This window comes from Excalfactoria chinensis, chromosome 2, assembly GCF_039878825.1.
Source record: "Excalfactoria chinensis isolate bCotChi1 chromosome 2, bCotChi1.hap2, whole genome shotgun sequence".
NCBI lineage: Eukaryota > Metazoa > Chordata > Aves > Galliformes > Phasianidae > Excalfactoria > Excalfactoria chinensis.
Window position 1 is genome coordinate 127,191,854 of NC_092826.1, and position 24,580 is coordinate 127,216,433.

A 24,580-nucleotide genomic window follows, 5' to 3' on the forward strand; every position below is an offset into this window, starting at 1 on the left:
AAAAATGCCTTATGCAATTTCGTAATAGGAAGTTGAATACATCTATTCTCTGGATCTTAACAAATTGAGTTTGCCTTCTTTTCTCTGAATTCTATTAATATCTAGACATGATGATGCATAAGAGGCCTGCGGATGCACTTGTATTTTCTTTTGTTTTGAACTGGAATGTCTTATCATTAACATATAACATATTTATCTTTTGTCATTGGTCCTACATGTTCACCCATGTTAAATTTGTTTTAAACAGAAGTTTATGTATACTATAAGAATCAGCTAATTAGTTATGTTAGATAACAAACTAGGTTTAGGTTCACATTTGATTTCTTGGACCTTATATATTCATAATTTCAAGTGAGACTGTATCTTATTTTCTCCACACCTGATCAACTTAGTTCATTACTTGAAGTGAGCAGTTCAATTTAGGTTTGGGAGTTGTATTATTAGGGCAGTTATGATCTATATAAGAAAACAGAATCTTAACAGCTCAGCATCTGTAACTACATAATTTCACAGCCTGCAACTTCAGATCCCTTGACTATGAAAGATTCGCACTGGACACATGGATATTGCTCATTTGTTCAACAGTTTCAAAGTGGATCCTTCAGAATTTTACCTGTAATTAAGCTTAAAATCCAGGCTAACAAGCTGTGTTTTGTCCACCTTTGAAAAGCTAGAAGAGTTAAGCAGGACTACCAAATTAAGGTACTCTAAAAATAACAGTGCAATGTGACTTGCAATTCACAAGAGCAGTGTGCTTGGAAAGTAAGCGCCCAGCTCTCTAGGATGCTCTGAGGACTGCCATAGGAAACAGATGCTTTGAAAAGCTGCAGAGATCATCCCTCAGCACCACACAGCTGAACAGAAGATGACCCAATAGGTCACAGTCAAGCAGCCTTGCCTACATCAAGATCTTTCTACACGAAGCTTTCAGAAGAAGCATCAGAAGAAAGACATCCATTTCCCTTTATCTCGGGGGCTCTCCCTCAGGGCAGTGTGAAAGCAGACTTGAAGACATTCCTATCAGGATTTGAAGGCAGTCATTTTGGATGAGATGGCTTCCAGAGGACCTGTCCAACCTCAGCCATTCTGTGACGAAGGGCTCACTGGAGGTGGACCACTGCATTTCAGCAGCTGCTGTGAGTTGGTGACAGGCAGGATCAGAGCACATGACAAAGGGAGGCCTGGTACCCCACATGTAACCCACTAGGAAAGAGAATTCCTGCTGAAGAAAAAGAGATTGATGAATGACAGTCAGAGCAAAAGCCTGGTAAAACCTCTGAAGCTGAATTATGTCACAGAGGTAAGAATGACTAAATGTTACAAGAATTGATAAATGCCACAATAATGAACAAAAGAGATGATACAGTCTGAAATATTTTCCGTGTTCAAACATGTAAGAGAGAGCATATCTTATAGCTATTATTGTAGGATTTGAAATGATTACGATTTAAATATAGCCTCGGCATGAGCTGAATTTGGAGAGCATTTTCCTGTTTATGAGCTCAAGTGAGAGACAGAATAATGGCATCATTCATGGCAAATTAAGAAAGGACAGAAGAAGAATTTTAGAAATGATGATGAAATTACAGCTTGAATTTCATTATTCAAGAAAGCAAGTAATGTGCTTTATTAACAACTGCAAGTTAAGATTTTCTGATAATGTATTTCTTCACTAATAGTAACTAATACTAATAAAGCATTTTCCATTGCAATTTGACTTTTTTTATTGTTGTTTTTTGTTGGGGTTTTTTTCTGTTAAGAAAAGCTGGTTACATGTTCAAACACTGCAGACAATGAAAATTTTACTTTGTTTTTCTTTAATTAAGACAATCACATTTGTATGTAGGTTAAGTCAGAAGAACCCCTTGGAACTAAGATGGCAAAACCAACTGGACAGATTTCACAATCTGCATCCCAACGGTACATAAAAAGGTGCAGGTGATGATTAAGGAAGACAAGGCACAAATCATTCACACTTCCTAAAGTAAACAGATTTTTTTAATGCACTAAATCAAGTCAGAACAACATTATCAGCACCCTTTTCTAGCTTGTCATTAAACTCAGCAACATGGTCAGCAGTGACAGGTTTTTTACTTCCTCCCCACAAATCAAAACAGGATCCATTCCCTCCTTTTTCCTGAAACCCAACAGATCAATGAATCCAATACATTTATTTGGTTTGTCCACAGTGAACAAACAACTGCAAAAATAGGAAGAGGAATCCCTTCCATTAAAATAGTCTTAAAACAGTATTTGTTGATCACAATCCATTTCAGTTTTCAAGAAAACCTCGTGCTGTGTTACTTTCAATTAATGATTTACTGGGGAGAATGCCTCTGCAGCTTCTAAGTTAGGACTGACATTTGAAATGGGCACAGGCAGACACAAGCAAATCACGCTGAGGCAAGCCTAGTTTTCCAGGGAGACAAAAAAAAATGGGATAGATTCCCTTTACCCCACTAATTCCCATGAAAGCAATGCATATTGACATGAGCTTCTATAAGCTACATTTGCTATGTTATTCATTTAAAATCAGCAGCCCTCCTAGTTCTTTTCTAGTAGTTTCAAATGATTTTTTTAATGGTTATTAAGAGATGAAGACACTGGAAACACACTCAGCTCTCCATCATCACATCAGTTCTGCCCATACAGCTTCCTTTGCAATTTACCTATGTGAACATCTGTCTTGTTAATAACAAGGCAGACACTGCCCAACTCCTTCATGATCCCTTTAGATCTCTCAGCCCTTAACAACCAGCGAATATTCCTGCCTCAGCCATGGAGCTGCACACTGTCCACTTGGAACAGTGGTGCAGAGGATTCCTCTTCCCAGTCATTTCCTTGCCTACATCCTGAAAAGGAGTACTATCGCCTCCTTCAATCCACACTCCTTTCTTCCTGTTCAAAACAGAACACTGCTTAGATCATTACACTCCTTTATCCAACACCTTCCAGAAAAATTCAGTTATAGATTTCAAATATTTGTTCAGATTTTCTCTGATATTAAAGAGAATCCACTCATTTGAAATAGCATCAAAATAAATAAAAATAAAAATAAAAAAGCAGCTAGAGTATTAGGCAGAAAAGCAGTTCTGTATCTATAACATTACCCTACAGTACTCAGAGTAGTAGTATTTACAGAACTGAAAGGTTCATCATTTTAAAGTAGTTTCAATGCTGTAGTCTCCAGGGCAGTGCTGAATCCAATATCCACAGGTCAAAGCAGCAACAAGACTTTGTTTTAAAGTTCTGCTGTAAGACGCCAGAACAAATGATTGCTGGCCATGTAATGTAAGGCTTCACCTAACGCTCATACCTACTGTTGTTACTCTTCAACTGTCAAACTGAAGAGAAATACGAATAAGCTGCATAAAACTGCAAGTGCTCATTTAAATGCAAAGGGACACCAAACGATGTACTGAAGAATTACAAGCTTTCAAAAGCACACTCATCTACCCCTGGAAGAGATGTTCCAGTGTGGTTTGGGATGTTACTTAGAAGTATTTGGATAAAGTATCAGCAAAGCTCAGCTGCTAGAAATTTTCAATACAAAGGCAAGTGCTAACGTTATAATACCGCTTGCTGGCTTCTAAACAGCACTGAAGCAGAACACCTCCACTTGAAATATTTCATTAGGCAGGAAATCTAAATCTTGTATCCAATTTTCTTTCACCAAAACCTCTTTATCCTCAATGTTACAGTAACTTCATTTATTCTTAACATTAACAGGTGCTGTTTGAATCCACTGCCAAAAAGAGGATAGGACACAAGCATAATATTACATTTGGAAACATGAGTGAAATTTGGCAGAAGCTAATGGAGGTATCTAAGACACTGCACATGTGCTCCTTGCTATGAACTGTGCCAAGTATGAAAATGACACCACTCTAAGGTAAGATGTCTTACAGGTCAGATGTATGGACTTCACTTGCTCCGTGCTGCAGACAACACAGGGTACAAGAACTAAACCCACGGTGGCCCTCCACAAGCACACATTCTCCTTCCACCTCACAGCCAAACTCAGAAGGGTACAATCCTACTCCTGTTCAGAATCTTTTTCTTTACTGCCACTTTGCTTACTTTGTATGCTGCCTTTAAAAGAAGAAAGGAGTACATCCTGTTGCAGCATGCCAAATGCATAGATCCTGAGAATCAGGTGAATTGAATATATGCCACTTCCTTTCAGGGCTGCAGAATCTTTTGACACACATCAACCCCATCCCCCCTGATTCTGAATTTTATCTCCATGTTATCACCTAAACCATCCGAACCATTCTGGGCACACAATACCACCTTTTTCCAATAAGGATGAATCCAATCACCTTCCACACACACTCTGACTGTGATAGGAAGCTAAAGCACACCTTTACTACTATCACAACACGTGTGTCACAGCATGAAGGTCATTCATAGCACAAAGTCATTCATTTATGAAGACAACTACTGTCTCACATAGAAAACCAAAAGATCTCACAGGCTGCAGCTAAGAAGAAATGCAGAATGTTATTTTTCAGATATTGAGTAACATTTTTCACAATTTTTTTCCACTATCACGGTAAGTAACTCATTAAACCTCAAAGTTGTCTCTATTTCATTCTCTGACAACTTTGCCCAGAAAGCAGTACAACTTCTGATTGTCATCACACAAGGAGCAGTCAATGAGGAGATACACGTTTGTGGAGGCACACCCAGTATGCCTGTTATTAGGAGTCAATGCTTGGGAAGTTTAAGAGCCAGCAAAGTCCCCCTTCAAAATCTTCCATTTTCAGCAATCTTACCTTCTATTTTTGAAGAGAAAAGCTATTTTTCACACAAGTGTTATGACATCACTTAGAACTAAAGATAATGGTGTTTCTTCAATTTGGAAAGCAGTTTCACAGTTGAGTCTTCCATTACTGCCTGCACACAGAGGTATCAAAAGCCCATTCCTAAGACAAAACTACAGAGAGTCATATGGAATTTAGTTTCTAATTAATAAAAATGCTCCATGAATGCTTAAGGCATACCCTGGCTTCCTACAACCAGGTTCACTGCACCAGCACTCCACATTATAGATTTCAAATTCTAGCCTTAAAAACAAAAACCCTCAGTTTCCCCAGCGTGTGGCCCTTCACATGTCTGCCTCCACACTTTTGTAGCCAGGAGCCTTAACCTTTATGAGCCACAGTGTTGAACATTAGCAGGCTTAAGCTCTTTCTTAAAGCCAGGATATAAACAGTGTTAAGTGTTTGGTTTACTTTTTCCAACACATCAGTGCTTGGGATTCTAAATGGAAGGAAAGTAGGTCAGGTTCCCTACTGAAGCTCTCTCAAACTCTTTAATTTTGTAGTTAAATTCTACAAAATGCATCTACCTTTCACATCTTTCATTACTATCTCCAGCATACAAATCTCTGAAGTGCAGTTCAACGTATCAAAAGCCTTAAAAGTAACAATTATCTATAAATATTAGTCAGAAAAAATATATATAATCTCAGTTTTTGGTTCCTATGTAATAGACCTGATTCACCTTTGACCAGAGATTTCTGCAGTAACTCATTAAAAATGCGCAAAGAATGCTTCTGCACAGATCAGCCACTGAATGCTGATCTGAACAGCCTAAGGGGGGAAAAAAATCAACAAAAACATGGACCCACGCAATCAAACATCTGCCTGCCTTGAACACTTACATTGGATGGTCTGCATTCTTGAATTACAGTATGTATACTGAGAGCCCTAATGATTGGACAATGTTCACAGGGTTTAAAACATGGAAATTTCTATTTTTATGTTTCTATTAGTACACTGCAATAACAAGGAAGCTACTATTTGCTCCTTTTATCAGCAATAGTGCAAAGTGTAAGGCACACCCTCCTGAAGCAACTGGAAAAACCTGCTATGTGAGAGCAGAGACATCTCAGAGCACCCAAACCTTGGTGTTGCTCCACATTTCAATGGGAACATGGCCTGAGCCTGGCTAAAATAGCTGGGCAGAAAAGTAAGGGCTGCGCCTAAACATACCAAGAGAACAATAAAAGAATTGGGGGGAGGGGAGGGGGGGAATCCCCACTTAAAATAAAAGGACAACCCTGGCACAAGAACTGGTTATTACCAGAACTGATCATGAATAAATTTAGGCTGAGTATTACAAGGAGATTCCTCATGGTTAGCACAATATAGCTTTGGAACAGGCTTCTAATTAAAGTCGTGGGTGAAAAGGCCCAGCTGCTTTTAAGTCAGAGCTCCATATGTCTACAACTGTACGATGAAGCCTACAAGAGCATGAAAATAAACTTGATGAATAGGGAGGTCCTTCCCTATCCTGCATCCCTAAGAGAATAATAACTGTCAAGCAAATAACATTATTCTGATACAGCTTTAAGATATAACCATCTGTCAGATAACACCAAGCAATAATTAGTCCAGAAAATGCAAAAACATATGAATATCACAGCAGGACTAACTGCCAACAACAAATTTCAGAGTATCTTTTCGCAGAACATTTTAGACTCACATCCACACTTCCTGTCACTTCATGCCAGAGACTTGCTCCTTTGGCAAACAAGAGGTGCCCAAAGCACACCTCAAGGCACTGCTCACTTCCAAATTTCACAGCACTCCATACAGTTGGTCTCCATGCTGCTAAGCAGTCAGAGCATCCTGCACACACACAGCAGATCACCTTACCACAACAGCATTACCTCTAATGCACAACAGTTCCTTTATTAGCTACAGTCAATTGCTGTGTTCAGCTCAAGGGGGATGAGGCAAAACTGGCTGCCAACAGCTTTGATACTGAAAGGCTACAACAGACACAATGCACACATCATTACCCAGAAAGCTGCTGCAACCACAGTGGTCCAAGACACCACCATGGTAAGAGCTTTTCTCAAGGAGACCATATTCAATCAAACTAAGCACAGCAGTTTCAAAGAGCAGGTGGTCTTTTAGGCACACCAGCCTTTCCACCTGCTTGACATCTGAAGAGGTACTTAATGAATTATGCTGGCTGGTCTAATAAAGAATGTTGCCTCCACCTGCAAGCCTTTCAGGCAAGGAGGCAGTTTCATCCTATTGGGTACACATTCAGCAGAGGGGACCTTATATCTTTGTTTTATTATTGCAGTGTACCTGAAATTGAAATGACAAAGTGTATTGACTCGACCTGCTTACTCACAAAGCTGCTGATCACATCATGCATCCCGCTGTTTCTCCTCTCAATGTCCAAAATGAAATGGGACCTCTGAGGGGACTGAACGAAAGGGCAGTGTGAATGCTCCTCAGGAATCATACACATCAGGCAAGCCAAACAACTATTTGCTGTTGCTCATGAAACACTATTTTAGGACACTGAAGAAAATTTCCTGGGAGCATCCAAAAGACCAAATGATGGGAAATATTTTTTCTATACAATACCTAGGTTAAATTGTAGTAGCCAAAACCCAGTTTTTTAGGTAAGTACTTAAGACACCTTGAGAACAGGTTCTTCAAAGCTTTGGCAACACTCTGTCAATGGCTACACTGCTACACCAAAATAAAGGTTGCTTTATAGCTAGTTTTATCTTCTTCCCTTAATATCCCCTCTCAGTCACTTCTGAAGAAGGAAGGCCAGCTCTGACATCCCTGTCAGGAGAAATACAGCATGTAGTTTTCCGTTAATTAGCACTCAATTTCACTTCAGTGTTTGAACTTCAAAACAACTTCCTTTTTGCAGCCGACTTCCTGTATCAGTAAGCCCTTGCAAAACTGTTGTTTCTTAACACAGAAACTCTTAGCAGAATGACAATAAAACTTGTGTCTGAGCAGAGAAGTTTACATAAGTTGTCTCTTCTGGGTTTTATTCTCTTGGTGAAGCACAGAGCAAGGTGGCTGCAAGAGAGCATTTCAGTCCATTCTCAGTTAGTTTATATCACATCAAAACATTTTCCTCTACCATTTTAGTACATCTGCTTATACCAGAATACCAATGCTTTTTTAGACTAGTCATCAGAATAGCACACACTTACATTCACTGTAAGCGCCTGCAGATCTGATTTATAGTATATTCCAGACGTATGACTGTATAATTCAGACAAGCTTAAAAAAAGTATTCTGAAAGAAGATACTTGCAAGGACTACCCATTGGCTCTACTCAGCATAAGAGGACATATTTTTATTTGACCTACAGTACTAATCTCAGTAAACTGGACCTAAGCAACAGATGCAAAGCTCAAATGACCACTTTCAAATCCTTAATGCAGCTCCACCCTCAGCCTCTGGTCACTTTTCTTTTGAAAGTAACAAACAGACCTGTGTGCTTCTTGGCCTACGTAACAGGTTCTCCTTAATCCAGGAGCCGATCTTTCTAGTACCAGCAAGTGGGATTCCTGGCTATGACTTCAGCTGCATTGCTTCCTATCACACACAGAAAGGCATACATTGGGATAATAAGACAAATTTCATAACTAAGTTCAGAGATTGCTTTGATTATTTTGCTGAAGGATTAGGTAACAAATTCTGTATATACAGTACTTTTGGAGTTCTATATTCTGGCATTTAAAAATTGGCATTCAGTCTGACCCAAAAGTCTGGCCTTAAATGTAGGATAAAATCTACTCAAGCCAGTTTTCATTCTTCTGAGTATTGCAAAACTGCAAGCACACAAACTGACTGAAACACAGTTCACCATTGCACAAACTTTAACTGGAAGAGTTAGAAAGAATGCTTTGTAACACAAAAGGTCTTTACTCCAAGATAATGTATTAAGAATAGAAACACTGTAAGCATTTTAAAGCAAATAAAAAGTTGTCTATAAAAACAGCAGTCAAAAGCACTCAAGTAGTAAGAACTACACCTATCGTAGACCACTAACAATCCTTTTCCGCTTCTTCCAGGCTTCACCCGTGGAAAACTCTCAGAATCTGCCATCAGACATGCCTGCTAGTATCCTATGCTGACCCCCAGCCAGACTCCAGCAGCCTGTATAATTCTGCTGTGCCACTGCAACGACAGCAAACCTCTGTCCAGAGAAGAAAAGGGTATTTTTAGTGTGTTATCTGGAAACAATACTGTTTGAAATACCACCTTTGAAACACGAATAGACTCATTCCTGTATGCAAATTCTGGATCTCAGCTGCAGCTGTTTATGCCAAGTATCAGGCTGAGTGTCACACGAATTTGCTGTTTTAATAGCAAGCTTATTTTCCCCTTCTTGGTTTATATTTAATACCAAGTTCAGACCTATACAGGTCATTCTGACAGCTGGTACAATCACATGCCAAGTCATAAGCTAAAGACACCCATGACAAAATGTAACTTAATGGAGGTTCACCATTTTAACAAGCAATGGAGAAAGAAGACTCCCTCCCAGAATACAGCATGGTTGAGCTACTTGTAGACATGGTCCCAGCACCAAGTCAGGACTGTTCTAAGGAGAAGCACAAGTCAGTCTGATCATACTGCTCTCTATGACACTAACTAAAAAAGAAGAGGAAATACAGAACAATATGCCCCACGACAACACAGCCTACAGACTGAGAACCACCAAACTAGACAGTCACACCATGACTTTAATTCATAACCTAAACTCAAATGCTACGGCTGAAATCAGTTTCATACTTGGAGACCAGAGTAGCTGATCCATTGACTCCTCAGGAAAGAGGCCTTTACATTAAGTCTTTATCACCTTCCTTTTAGTTACAAGATTTCTGGAAGACCAATTGTAGAGTAGACTGTTTTCCCTTATGCTTTACTTCTGCTACTGCTCTGTTCCCTCTCAAGAGGCATTCACAACATTTTTTTTTCCTGAAATGTGCCGATTCCATCACCTGGTATTTTCCTCCCTTTGCCTCACAATTCTGGATTGTGATGGATTAAAAAAAAAAAACAAAACAAAACAACATTATGGCAAGAAACAATCATATGTGAGTCTTTCACTCTGGCCATGGCACATTCCCACTTCGCGGTTGGACTTGATGATCTTCAAGGTCTTTTCCAACCTGGGTAATTCTATGATTCTATGATTCTCCACTAGGAAAGCAAATCTGTCAGTTGTTCTGGATACTCATCTCAATCAAGCATTCAAATGGGGACATAACATCTCACGATGCTCAAGAACAACTGTTGCAGAACAGAACAAACTATTTTTATTTTTATTTTTTTATTTTTTAAAAATCAGAGCTGGTGAGGCCCTGGCACTGCTGCCCAAAGAAGCTGTAGATGCTCCATCCTTGGAGGCATTCAAGATCAGGTTGGATGGGGTCCTGGGCAGCCTGATGGAGTGGGTGGCAGCCCTGCCCATGGCAGAGGTTGAACTGGATGACTTTTTAAGGTCCCTTCTAACCCAAGCCATTCTGTGATGACTTACTAAGTCAGAACACTGTATTACTATATACACAGTCTATAACATAACTCAGAATGCAGAAATAGAGATGAAGTGGAAGAGAACAACTTCCATTAGCCAGAATAAGATGCAAGGCAGCAAGAGTAGTGAGGCATTAAGATCTGTTAAGGCAGAATCAAAACCAGCTCTCTGAGAAAGAGGGTTAACATGTTTTAAATTCACATAGCATGTAAGAGCATATGGGTTGTAAGGCCAATGCTAATCATGCACATAAGGAAAGTAGTAGCCCTTTGCTTATTGTCCTCTCAATCCCCCCTAAAGAGAAGGGATTTGCATTTCACCAACCAGTGAATCAAAAGCAGCTGGCGGCAAGGAAAGGAACAGAGACACATGGCCTCAGAGAGGACGCTTGCGCTGCAGCCTGGGCAGTGGCACAGGAGGCATGCCAACCCCCCAGCACAGACTGCTGCTGCTCTGACCACGTCCTTCACAGACACTGAACACACTCTCACTGCCATCCCAGTGTAGAGGAACTGCACAGACAGCAGCCAAACAAATCCTTAACTATAATTACCAAAATACAAGATGAGATTTGATTTTTTGGACTACTGAGGAAAACTTCATTTTCTATTTAGATCCTTACCACGTGGGGCAAATGTGTTAATTGAGATGCCTTTTGTAGCCACTCCAACATACTGGAATCTTAGTGAACAGCCACAGAAGGTCCAGCTTCTTAACCAAAGACTTCCCCATTCCTAGAGTATGGCATTAAACTTGTCGGTTTTATACTGATGTTAAACCATCTAAATGGGCGCACAGTGTTTTCTTTACAGGAATCTGAAGATACAAAAGGAAGAGGTTTTCTCTCCAGAAGAAGCACCAGCATCCCAAGCTGAGAGCCTGTGCAGGCACACAGTGCATCCACTGGCACCACACGTGACTCCGAGGATGTTTAACTGTAATGTCAGTGGGCTTATTTTAACAAGCTGCAGCATTTTGACAAGTAATGCACACGTTTATTGAACTGATACATATATTTTAAATATTAATGTTGTAACCAAGCCAAATGACAACATTAGAAAAGACAAAATAAGTGATTAATTAAGGTGGGGCCCTTAATTCCCCGAAGTAAGCAGCATGCAAAATGGTTGAGATCAGTGACCAGAATCCCTCTTGTCTCCTTTCAAGTTTAATTGCCATCATCCACTGGAAGCCAAAATCACTAGCCAGAACTCATTAACTACTGTGATAAAGCTTTAAGTCAGAGGAGTAAAATGTAAAATGCACCATTAATGAAGCTGCACTTAATCAGCTGCCATCATCCATTACACTTGTCCACCTACACAACAAAGTTACAGAATTAAACATTGTATTACAGATGCCGTCTGCCCTATTCATGGAGAAGGAAAATAGTATTAACTGAAACGGTATCTTAGTATCTTCCTACAGTAACAAGAAGTCTTTCACTGCCTATGTTTGCCTTTGATCTGATAACCACCACCCCCCAGTAAAGAGTCAGTGGGCTGAGACCACCTGTCTTTATGCTACTGCCCTCAGTTATTATGTTTCCTGTGTGTTTTTCCAGTTAGTTAACTGTTACTATATACCTCCGCACCTGAAATACTTAACTCTCCCTCCCCAGCCGTGCCAGCTGCAGGTTCTTCCATTAGAAAAGTTCCTTCATGGATTTTAACACTGTTCTGTTTTCACTCCTACCTTTTTTCCTGTTGAAATGAAGGTATTTAACAGCCTACATTTATCACTATAAACAAGTTCAGTGAAAAGCCTTAATGAGAATGAAGCTAAATGATCTTTACTGAGTAGCAAACACACATCATGAAATCAGGAATGATTCATATTGAATGCAATACAAACTTTTAGAAAACAATTTCCATAGCTTCATGGAAAAAAAAAAAAAAAAAAAAAAAAAAGAAAAAGAAAAAAAAGAAGAAAAAGAAAAAAAAAAAAAAAAAGCTGATTAATCCACTGGCGTAATGCAGTTTTCTACTTCTCATGATCAACTACCCCTTCACCACCTGTTCTCTCCAGTATTTGTCTCAGCACTTCCTCCCTTCACAGTGAAGAAGCTCCAGATGTAGCCGTCAGCGAAGCCACGTTCCTCCAGTTCTGAAACCAGCTATTTCCAGCCACCATTCCTCCATCATTCTGAACACCAGCAAACACACACCTCAGATGAAATGTGGTTCTCTTTCAGCAGACATGAACAGAAGGAACTTCCAACAGCGCCCACCTTCCCTGCTTGCTGGTTGTAGCCACAGCTCCACGTGAAGGACACCACACATCTTTCCTACACTCCTTCCCAAAACTGCTTTTCCTGACGACTGACCGTTCAGCTGCTGCACATTACTTTTAGTCTCACTGTTAAGCAACATGGTTCCTTAGCACCAGGGAGCCTTTCCTTAGAAGCACCCCACCACTCCCACCTTGCAGCAGGCAGATGAGCACCCAGTGCACCACTCCACACTTCCCTCCAAGCATGCTATTCAGTTTTATCCCCTGAGGTTGGTTTGTCATTTTGATATCCACATAAGACAGTCATGGCAGCTGGAAGGTGGTCCAGATTTCAGTTCATATGGTATTTCAAACATGTATCAAACTTCCAAACCAGAGGCGCAAACAGTACCACTCTGCTGGAACAGATTAAGCCATGCTGGGTTGTAGCACTGTGCCTTTTCAATAGAAGGGAATTCTAGCATCAAACTTTAATGCTCTTTAATAGATTAAGATATTTGGAAAATAAACATCTGAGAGCTCTGCATTGCAAACTGGGCACTCCTTTCCCCATTAGAAAGCAATCCCTAGAACCAAAGCTAACTTGCCAAAGCTGCAGGTTACCTACACACATCCTGGAGACGACAGGGAGTTGCTGGTCCAGACAGCCTGGGATGCAGCAACTGACTCTTTTCAGAGTCCCCACATCTGCAGATGGCAAGAACAGCAGGGAAGGCAGGGCAGGGAGCCCCAGCAAAGCTGTTGACAAAGGGGCTGCTGTTCATGCATGTCCCAGGCTGCTAAGATAGCAAGGATGGAGTGGGAGTGTGCAGGGAGTAGAGAAAAGTTTAGATGAAACCTACAGAGCCACACTGCACACCCTTGATCCTCAACACACCTGAACAAGAGGGTAAGCTGCTCTCTCAGAAGTTGGCTGTGGACACTCCTCCAGCACTGCTGGTCTCCAGACAATACAGCTTCAGCTTTCCCCCTCCATACACACATTCCACTTGCCACTAGAACACAGAAGTGAGCTGTGTTTGCAGCTTCCCCAGTGACCCAGATCACAATGAGATAATTAACCACTCATGAACAGCTACTTCATTGACAACCTCTATTACTGTATTTGAAAACCTTCACTGCTGAGCCTACTAAGCCTCTGAAGAGAAATTTAATACAGTTTCTTTTCTGCAAATTCTCCAAACTGTGATGAAAGAGCGAGGCTTTTACCATCTGAATTTGCAACTTCTTTTTCATTAAGGAAAAAAAAAGTCTCCATCGGCCAGTTCAAGCTTCTCATCTGGCCACATACAGTATGTGAAATATAAACATCCCACTCTTCTCTATAATTAGCAATGTCAATTACATATCTTCGGAAAGCGTTCGTGGCATATTGACTGTGAAACAGCATCCTGCATTTCATATCCGAGACTTCACTTCTGCTTTTGGAACAGATTCATTAGCTAAAGCCAAGTTCAGTCCACCAAACAACATATTATGAGTGCAATAAAGATGTCCTGTGCGCCTTACACAAATGGATGTAGACATTTCCAAGCTCTGAGGCATAATTAGTAGCTCTAGAGCTTTTTACCTTACTCTTAAGTAAGTTATACAATTTATCGTATAACTGTTCTTGTAGCCAGTCCTTCCTAACTGCTGGCTGTATTGGTAACACACTTCCCTACGCTTTCAAAACTTAATCCATCATGTATCATGAAAGAACATATGAAAATGTAATCATTCCTGACTCCAAAAGGAAAAAAAAAAAAAAAAAGAAGAAACACCAAAAAAAACAGGCTGTCTTTATACACAATAAAGCAGCACACAATTCAAATTAAGCACACTTACACCATATTTCACTACACAGACATCTGACAGCTTCATTTATTAATACTAAGTAGCATATAACTCTATTTTTGGTCTCTCATCCCATTCTACACACTGCCATGGAGCAGAGAAAACAAATGACAACCTAAACCACCATCAGAAAGCCACAGGTAAAAGAGTAATCATATGGAAATCCTACCTGTATGACTGTCCTGACTTCAACAAGGATGCGAGGTACACATTTTCTAAATCAGGGAGCCGAGAATGTATGGAACCTGAAGGAAAAAGGAAAGGTTAACAGTATTATGACATTAATGTTGGAAACATGAAGTATTGTCGTGTTTTTATTCTAGAATCATAGGATCAGCAAGGTTGGAAAGACCTCCAAGATCATCCAGCCCAACCAATCTACTTAGTACCAACATTTCCCACTAAACCATGTCCCTCAGTACAACAATGAAATGTTTCTTGAACACCTCCAGGGACAGTGACTCCATCACCTCCCTAGGCAGCCCGTTCCAGTGCCTGACTGCTCTTTCAGAGAATAAGCTTTTACTAACATCCAGCCTGACTCTCCCCTGGTGCAACTTGAGGCCGTTTTCTCTTGTTCTATTGCTGTTACACAAAAGAAGAGGCCAACCTTAACCTCACCACAGCCTTCCTCCAGGCAATTGTAGAGGGCAATAAGGTCTCCCCTGAGCCTCCTCTTCTCCACACTGAACAATCCAAGCTCGCTCAGCTGCTCCCCATAAGCCTCATGCTCCAGACCTCTCACAGCTTTGTTGCCCTTCTCTGGACACGTTTCGGAGCCTCAATGTCTTTCTTGTACCAAGGGGGCCAAAACTGAACAGAGCACTCAAGGTGTGGCCTCATCAGAGCTGAGCATGGAGGGATGATCACCTCCTTACTCCTGCTGACTACACTATTTCTGATACAAGCCAAGGCATCATTGGCCTTCTTGGCCACCTGGCTCACTGGGCACATGGTTGGCTCACATTCAGCTGAGCGCTGACCAACACCTCTAGGTCCAATTCTTCTACACAGACTTCCTGCCACTCCTTTGTCCCAAGCCTGTAGCAGTGCCTGGGGCTGTTGTGTCTCTAAATGTTGAGAATAAGTTCCTAACAATCCTTCCTCTAGAAAGCTTTGCAAAATAAATAAACAAATAAGAAAAGTCAGAAGAGACCTTTATTCAGGACATAGTGGTATGATGATATGCAAATTTGTTCTGCCTCCAAACCTACCCTAGGCAAATTGGTCTTAAAGGAGTATTTTGTTCTTCCTAAACCATTTCCAAAACGGTTATAGGAAAGCTTCAAATAAATGGATACAGATAATGTGGATAGGGATAATAGGAGTAAGCATCCATAAGACTTAGATACATGTAATAACATTTTGTACATGACTGAATCAAGCTTTGGTACAAAACATTACATGTACGCCTTCTGCCATTACACACCATGCTTGTAGTAAAGATGCTCATTTCTTTCCTTCACAGTAACTAATCAATGCTGCTCTGAAAAATCAGCAATAACCTCAAAATCATAGCTAGCTGTGCACACTGACATCTCATCCTCAGCACAAGAAAGATATGGAAGTACTGGAGCAGGTCCAGAGAAGGGCAACGAGGCTCGTAAAGGGCTTGGAGAATCAGCCCTATGAGGAGAGGCTAAGGAAGCTGGAGCTGTTTAGTCTGAGGAAGAGGAGGCTGAGGGAAGACCTTATTGCCGTCTTCCAGTACCTGAAAGGTTCTTACAGTGAGAGTGGGGCAGGTCTCTTCTCACTAGTGACAAGTGACAGGACGAGGGGAAATGGCCTCAAGTTGCGCCAGAGCAAGTTTAGGTTGGATATTAGGAAGAACTTCTTTACAGAAAGGGTGGTTAGGTACTGGAATGGGCTCCCCAGGGAGGTGGTTGAATCGCCATCCCTGTATGTGTTTAAGAGCCGTTTGGATGCGGTACTCAGGGATATGATTTAGCAGAGGTTTTTTTTGTTTGTTTGTTTTGTTTTGTTTTTTTTTACAGATGGGGTACTGGTTAGGCTGCAGTTGGACTTGATGATCTTCAAGGTCTTTTCCAACCTGGGTAATTCTATGATTCTATGATCTCACAAATGGCTTTGTCAGCACTCAGCTGGCACCATGCTCTGCTTGCTCCTCTACGAACTCCGAAAACCTGACGTTTCCTACTGGCAGTGGGCAGCAGGACCAGCAATGGCAGCACCCAGAGTCACAGCCACAGCAAGTCCCACACGTATAGCAGGCACTGAGCAGTCCAATCAGTAGAAAACCTCAGGACATGGCTGTGCTTTCAACATTCACACTTCACCATAGCCTTGACACACTGCACATGACAGCAATCACATTGTCCACTTTGTAGTTCCACAAGGTTTTGCAGTATAGTTTGAAGTTAGTTTACAGATCCTCTCAATGATCAAATATTGACAACATAAGAGATGTTAACAGTGAGTTCATTTCAAGAGCAGCTCACTGCAGGTTTGCGGTAGAAGGATTACATCACTGGCAATACTGCACACTGTTAAAGAACCAGAGAAGTTAATGATTCTGTGAGTAGCCATGATGGGCTGACGGTCAGACCAGATGATCTGAGAGGTCCTTCCCAACTTTAGTGAGTCTATGACTCCATAACATACTTTCAGAGGTTCAGCTTTTTATCCAGGTTGGGTTTTAGCCTGACTTGTGATTTCATTTAAACTCTCCAAGAACGGTGATGGCAGAGGCATCTTAGCCCTCATAACTGAATGGAATAGTGACAAAACCAAGACAGTGGCCACAGTAACAACATGTAATCCCAAGATATTTAATATATTGAAACACTCTTACAGTAGCTGGTCATCATTTCCCCATAGCTAGCAATGGCAAAATGAAGTCCAGTCTACACTTGACTCATAATCCTTGTAGCTAAATTTTTCAGGACAGCAGCCATGGTGCCCAAAACTGGTCTGCTTAATGCTATTGCTCAAGAACATCCTTCCAAAGAGGGGAGGGAAAGATCAAGTCATATTCCTTGCTAGCTAAACATAAAGATTAAAGCACCATTTAAACTTAGAAACTCACTAAAAGAACTTCACTGAATACCTCGTTGTGATCCTCAAAAGGTCCTGGAAAACCCACAAGCAGAGCCTGAGCTCTCAGCTGCCACACAGCCGGAGAGGTGTGGCACAGAGCGAGTGGGCTGTGCTGCCTGGGGATGTTAAGGATACTGCACGGTGAGACTAATTTAACATGCATTAAGTAATGCTTCTTCCCTCTTGCTGTACTTCAGTACTACTACCTGGCAAGGAAATCCAAGGTATGACATCACTTATGATATAAATATTCAGGATCCACTGCAAGCAAGCATCAATTTATAATGTCATATATTTCTAAGACTAAAATTAGGAAGGGACAAGTGAATACACTACATCTTTTCCTTAATGAGCTATGTATAGCTGCAGCCAGGACGAGAACTTCCCTGGAGATGGGGCAGGAAGAACACACACACCTCAGGCTGGGATTAAGCTGTATTAACACAACTAAGTGGAAAGCTTTTGGGACTCCCACATGTAATTCACTTGTGCTCAGTGGTGAAAATGGCTTCAGACTCTACAACAGCTTCCGAAGAGGTACACCAGGAGATGTAACGGAAGTTTTGCTAGCAGCAAGACTGGATTTCTTCCTGCTTTTACTTATTATCATAGCAAGTTCTGAAATAACCCTTACACAGAGGAACCAGTTTAGGCAGAAAGGTGCTACTGAACTACTTTTCTTATGGTCCTTCTGCTCCCTTCCATATGTTACAGATAAATGAAAGGCTCAAACACGCCTGAGTGTTAGCTGCATCAGGAGAATCCATCAGAGGAAAGCACAGCCAAAGCTTCACTTCTAGTCAAAGGCTGTGCTGCAACATCCTGAGAACAGATGGAAGTTCCAGCAGTTTCCACCAGCATCTTTCTGAGAGTCGCAGCGCTCCCACCACGCGCTCAGGAGGGGGCTGGCAGTTGGCACTTTGAGACGTGCTTGTGACTGCTCCCTATCAGTTTTAATGAGACATACAAATTAAGCGTCCAAAGTCATAGTACATTAATCTGCCTTCTCTGCACCCGGTTCTAACTTCCGTACTGTGCTCTTACAAACCTACAGTACCGCACCTGCCTGATATGAAAACTAAATTCCAAATTGAGCGATACAGCACGAGAAACATTTTACTGTGCACACAAACGCCACACCAGCCCAGAAGCAGAGCCTATGCAACACAGCCTCCTGTTTCTGATAAGGACTGCTGACAGATGCCTGAGGAAGAGAATAATAATCAAGTAAACACAGAGCAATGTTTCCTCAATGCTCTCTGCCACTTGACAGCAATAAGCACCTCTGGGACTCCCTCTGTCTCCATTTCTGTATACACATGTAAGCAGAGATGGTCAAATCCAAAACCACTCTAAGTCCAAGCCCATTTAGGTCTACCTTTTGCCATTTAGGCTACCACATTACTCTTCATCCTTCTGATGAATAAACATGCACAGCTGAAACTGCCGTGTCCCTTTCATTCATTTGCTGCTCTAAGAGATTAAATCCTAAAAACTAAATTAACTGTTGCTTTAAGGCTGCTTTTAGAAACTGCATGTAATCACCCGTTCTAAATACAAAAAGACTTACCCAATCCAACAGTGACATTTATCAAAATCCTAATGTTAATTCTAAGCGAGATAAGAGATTTAATCATCCATATCAAACAGGAAAATATTGTTTATTCTAATTACGTGAGTAACGAAGCTGTAAATTAAGTCAGATCTTCCTGTAAGTACGAGAGACATAATCACCCCTGCATTAAAAGGTCACGAAGGATGACACTAATACCCCATACCAAAATTCTAATGGCTACATTTTAAAACGGACATCTACAAAAGGCACTTTTAACAGGGAATGATGGCTACAAGCAGCTCTCCTTGAAACCGGAATCTCGACCTAAGGATGCCTGAAATAAGAACTCTGAACCTCACTGAAAAACGCAGAAAGGAGATGCTGAAATTCAGTGCTGGAGATCTCCGTGAGGCTGAAGGATGCCAGCCCTGAAAGACCCTGAAGTTATTGCACACCACGCTCTGCAGGAGGGAAAGGCAAAGATGAGCAGGGCTGTTTAGGAAAGCAGGGACTGAGCAGCAGCTGCAGAGCCCGGACCTGAGCGGGGAGGCACCGCACTCCGAACGCTGCCGCATCCAGGGGTCATTTCTGCTGCTCACGTGCAGCTCGCCCAACTAATAATGCTATTTACGGATGTTTTAAAGGCTTGCTCAACGCAGATTAAGCGTAAGCATTAACAAACCACCGAGGGGCCGGCTCCACTCCTGAGTTACGCTATTCTCAACCAACCTACGAGCACACCTCGCGGAACGGACAACCGCGAATTAACATTTACGGCTCCGCGAGCCCGGCTGCGCGCCTGCTGTCCCCTCACGTTCGCTCCCATACATTACTTATCGGGACGAGCTCCCACTGCCTCAAAGGGCTCCAGGATCCGGACAGAGCGGCTCAGCCCTCCCCACGGCCCCAGCCCAGCCAGGATCCAGCCCCGGGCCCGATCCCGAGAGCGCCGCGGGGCTCCGTCCCCGGCCGGGGGGGCAGCGGGGTCGACCGGCCGGACGCGTCCCTGAGGGGGCGGGGGCCATCTTGGAACCTGCGGGAGGGGCCGCGCCCCCGGCCCGCCTCACCCCGGCGCCTCCTGAGGCGCCCCCCGCCCCGCACCTGCCTCGGCCGTGCGCCCCCTCAGCGCCCCCGGGGCCGCGTCCCGTTCGCCTCGCTCGGCGGCGGCTCCTACCTACGGCCGAGTCTCCCGGGTGCCGGCGGACACACCCCAGCCGCCCTCTAGCAGCGAAGCCGCGCGCCCCGACTCCACATCGCCTCTGCCGCCGCGCTGGGCCGGGCCGGGACACGATGCGCCCCGCCCCGAGGGGTGGAGCTCCGCGGGAGCGCGCGGATCCCAACGACGGCTTTGGCGGGGCACGGCTCCGGCACTCGCCCCGCGCCCAGGCCCCGGGCCGCGGAAAGCCTCGCGTCCTATTGGCTGCAGAAGGGAGGACGGCGCGGAGCGGAGCGTTGATTGGTCGCCGGGAGAGGCTGCGGCCCGCCCCTCGGGGGTCGCGTGACGCCAGGTGGACGGGGGCTCGTGGCGCGGCGGGCTGCGGTGGTGCAGCTCGGGGCGGGCTCCGATCCTCTAGTGCGGAGATTGTCTGCATTGCCCTCAGGTGGGGTTTGGGGCGAGGAGTTTGACTGCAACAAAACTCCGCTGAGATGCGTCTGTGCTCCCCGAAGGCTCCGAGTTTCTTATATAACTTCTTTTGGGGCCGGATCTAACATCAGTAGGCACGCGGCGGTGCACACCGTGCTGCTGCTCATGGCTTCACCCTCTGACACTCGTTGGTGTTCGATGTAACACGAGGGGTTTGGGGCAATGCTGAGCTACGTGGTTTCGTTGCATTGTCGTTTGTCTTTGAACTTAGATGGGCAAATCATTAACGGTTACTTCCTCCTTATCCATATCCTCACGGTCTGGGGACAAGATCCTTCCTCCTGTGATCCATCAGCACCTGGAGAGCTTCTGAAAGGAAACCGGTGGGACGCGTGAGGTTAGTTTTGTAAGAAGTGATTCTCAAAGCAGTTGAGCAATTGCAATGGCTGGATCAGACGCAATTGCAGTGGCTGGAGGGCTCAGACGCCTCAAAGAACAGCCCCGTTTCAGGATAAATCTGCAGAGTTTTGCATTGCTCAAAGTCGTCCTTTAAACGTTCATCTTGCTCTCCTTTAAATATTTCACAAGATTAAATGCGTGCCAAGCTAGTGATTTGTTTCTCATCATGTCGAGTACCCCCCGAGTGCTTCTTCACATCTCGAGACTTAACCTCGTTTGGAAAGTTAATTAAAAAAACAAACAAACAAAAAAACCCTTCTGAGTTCTGACACTTTATGTGCAAACGTTTATTTGAGGCCAAGTTGTTGGGAGAGAAAGTTAAATTCCTCGGAATTAAAGTGCTGACAGATACTAAGCAACACAACTCCAAAACAAGGCTGCCAGCCAGAAAGATGATTTGCCATCGTGCCATCCAAGAATTACCCTTCTTTTCCTCTTATAGTGTTTGGCAAGAGTGAGTTGAGCCCTCTGTTTTGAAAAGGGACCTATTCTCCACTAACCCGAAGCAATGCAGCTCCTGCAAGCTGACCACTCCCATTTGATTGCAAAACAGATGAAGCTGAGGAGGGTGAATATCTGCCCACGGTTTGGTGCTCTTTACACACCCAGGGAGATGGCGTTCTCCAGAACAACCTCAGTTAAGAACTAAGCATCCCAACATCGTTATATCAGCCCGAAGCCTAAGAGCCAGACCTGCAGAAGACAGGGAGTTAAAATCAAGGAGGTTAAGTGCTGATGTTCCTTTGATTTTTCTTTCTCCTAGGGCTTCCTCTGGTGGAAAAGGACAAGAGGAAATAAGACACTAGGGAAGCTAATGTGAGACACTAGTGCCCAAAGCACTTTAAATGTGACTGATATGGCTGACGAGGTAAGACGTGCAAAAGTAACCTCCTACATCTCTCATGGAGGAATGCTGCCATAGAAGGACATCCCCGGTGGTACCACTGCGATCCACTCCAGGGCCCACCGTCCTCCTGGTGGTCTCCAAAGAGTCAGTCACAAGCTGTTGGCCCCACTCTTTGCAGTTGCTAAGCTGTTGACTCAAGGTAGATAAAACACATTAAATACTTTCTGCAAATTATTTTTCCATGCAGGCAATTGCTATATCTGGCACAAAGACATTTTATGATTGTTAATGGGAAGTGAAACTAAGAGTTTCTCTACAAAACAGAACACTTGGGAGAGTTTTGAGAACTCCTGCTTTAAACACGTTTAGTTGTGTGTCTGTATAGAGTGCTGTGTTCTTCACCTCCTGACACTGATGCTTTTGCTGTGCATAGCTGAGATTCTTGCATAATTTAACAGAACCATCTCAGGTGTCTCCCACTCTGTTCAGAGCACTCAGCTGTGTTCCAGATTTTGGCACGGGGTTTGTATCACATTACATTCGAGAAGCATTTACCAGCAGTGCTCGTTAAGAGAATTTTCTAGAAAATAGATTTTTTAAAAAACACATGTATTTGAATGGCTCCCTGACTATTTATAAATGACAGCAGCCCGGAGTCAGGTTTTTTAGTTCCTTGGATTTAATTTGACAAAGTATAATCAGCATTATTTATGTTTCTGTCTCAAATTCCAGCGCTATTGGAGCAAGTGAAATAAGTCCTGATCATCTTTTTGTTTCTTTGCTTGTTTTTTCCTGATACACTGAAAACGCTTGCTGCTTTTTTGTGTTACTGCTTCATCTTCGTGCTATTCAGCCAGGCTGGTGCCTAGTGTGAAAGACCCACTGAGTAGAAAAGAAACCAGCGAAAATCATTGCAAGATGAGGATGCTGGAAAACACGTAAAAACAGATGAACTTATTAAAAATTGATTCGGTTTTCTCACTCTTTTTCATACTGTAATTGCAAAACCTTCTGAAATTTGCTGTAAAGCAGAACGCTGGAGTATATCAAGGTGCAGTAAATGAATTATGCAAATGAGTTTATTGGAAGAACATGCACATTCACATGTACACATTATTTGCCTGGTCTTCCCATTACAGTTGTGATTAAATTCTCACTTGTAAAAACAAAAGACTTCTCTAGAGAATCCAAATTTCCTTTTCTGATATGGTACGAGTCTGTCGTGTTTATGTGGGGCATATGGAGCTTGAATAGATTGATATGAGTAAATACAAAAACGCGCTAACCATTGTTTTTAGCTGTTTTAGGTTTGTTTCCTAAGGAAACGGGGCTCTGATATTTTGATGTTCATCAACAATTTTTCTATGAGTCCTCTATAGCAATTCTGAATCTTTTTCTAGATACTTCACAGTAATTATAACCTTTTCCTTTCATTATAAAAAAAGTGAAGCTGTGTCAGTTCTCTGCAGTCTGTCCTTGTAAACTTCTGCTGCTTTAGAGTTCTGAGGAATGACCATTCTAATTTCTACATGTTGAACGAGCTTGCTGTGGCCGTTTTTGCTGTGCGTAATCTACTCTGAATCTGCATATAGTTTTGATAAGTGACCAAAGGCAGCTTTTTTCCATTCACCAAATATCTTATTCTTCTTTTCTCAGGCTTATAGTTTTCCTAACTAGATTCCTACATGCAGACCATTTTGATATTCTGCCATTCCTGCCACCAGCTTCTCATTTATGAAGGAGAAGCTAAACAAAGTAAACCGAGCAGAAATAAAGCACTTTGCTTCATGCATATTCCAAGTTAGAATCCTGTCTTTAGACAGATACTTCACATTCTGTTTTACTTTGAACACATTCCTGTATGTTTTCCCATAATCTTGCTTCAAGCAAGCAAGACAAGCTGTTCTGAAACTTGTTCTTCCATCCAAATACATGCTACTGATGTGTGTTTATATATATGTGTGTGAATATGTATATATATTATGTGTGTATGTATATAAACTTGCCCAGTCATCAGGCTGCAGTCCACTTTGCTGAATTTTGGAATACATCCATTGGTGCTACTCCACCCACTTTGAGAAGTTATACTGGGGCTTCCTCAGACTTCTAAACAAAGAAGTATTTCTGCATTAAACACCGACACTGCATTTCTTTTAAGACAACTTCAGAATGTATGGTGGAGTTGTGAAAGAGTTGAGAACATGATGAATACAAATTGGACTTGATGATCTTTAAGGTCTTTTCCAACCTGTGCCATTGAGTTCTATGAAGTTGAGCCTGCATCATCCCTAATTAGGGCTACACTTTATTTTGCTGAGATCCTGAGAGAATGAACTGCTTGCTTCACAAGACAGCTACAATGTCACTGCTTTCTTTGTCCTTCCTAGCAGTAACAGAATAGTATTAACTGCTATTAGGATGATATTGACTGAATTAGGATGTGTCTGCAAGCCAAGAATGTGCAGTTTCATGAGCATTGTCCTGCATGTGCATTTTAGCCTTCCCTCATAGGATGAAGAGAATGCTGATGCTGAGAGATCAACATCAGAAACTAGTGACAGACACAGGTATGAAGAAAAAGTAATATGTGGTTTGATAAATGGCCATTATTTCATTTTAATTCTCTACCTAGTTGCCTGATCTCATTTCCTTATATTTTCTCCTCTAAAGTAATCTCATTTTCCTGTAT

The 24,580-nt window shown here is 42.4% G+C and overlaps 1 protein-coding gene across 1 annotated transcript in view; it reads right to left on the minus strand.

Annotated features, from left to right (window-relative positions):
- Nucleotides 1-24,580, minus strand: part of MPP7 (MAGUK p55 scaffold protein 7) — a 144,300-nt gene that overhangs the window by 118,272 nt on the left and 1,448 nt on the right. The window contains exons 2-3 of the mRNA XM_072329434.1: nt 20,175-20,954; nt 14,558-14,633 (exon numbers count right to left, since the gene is read on the minus strand). The gene's annotated coding sequence lies outside the window, so the exon portion shown is untranslated. The remainder of the gene's footprint in view (nt 1-14,557; nt 14,634-20,174; nt 20,955-24,580) is intronic.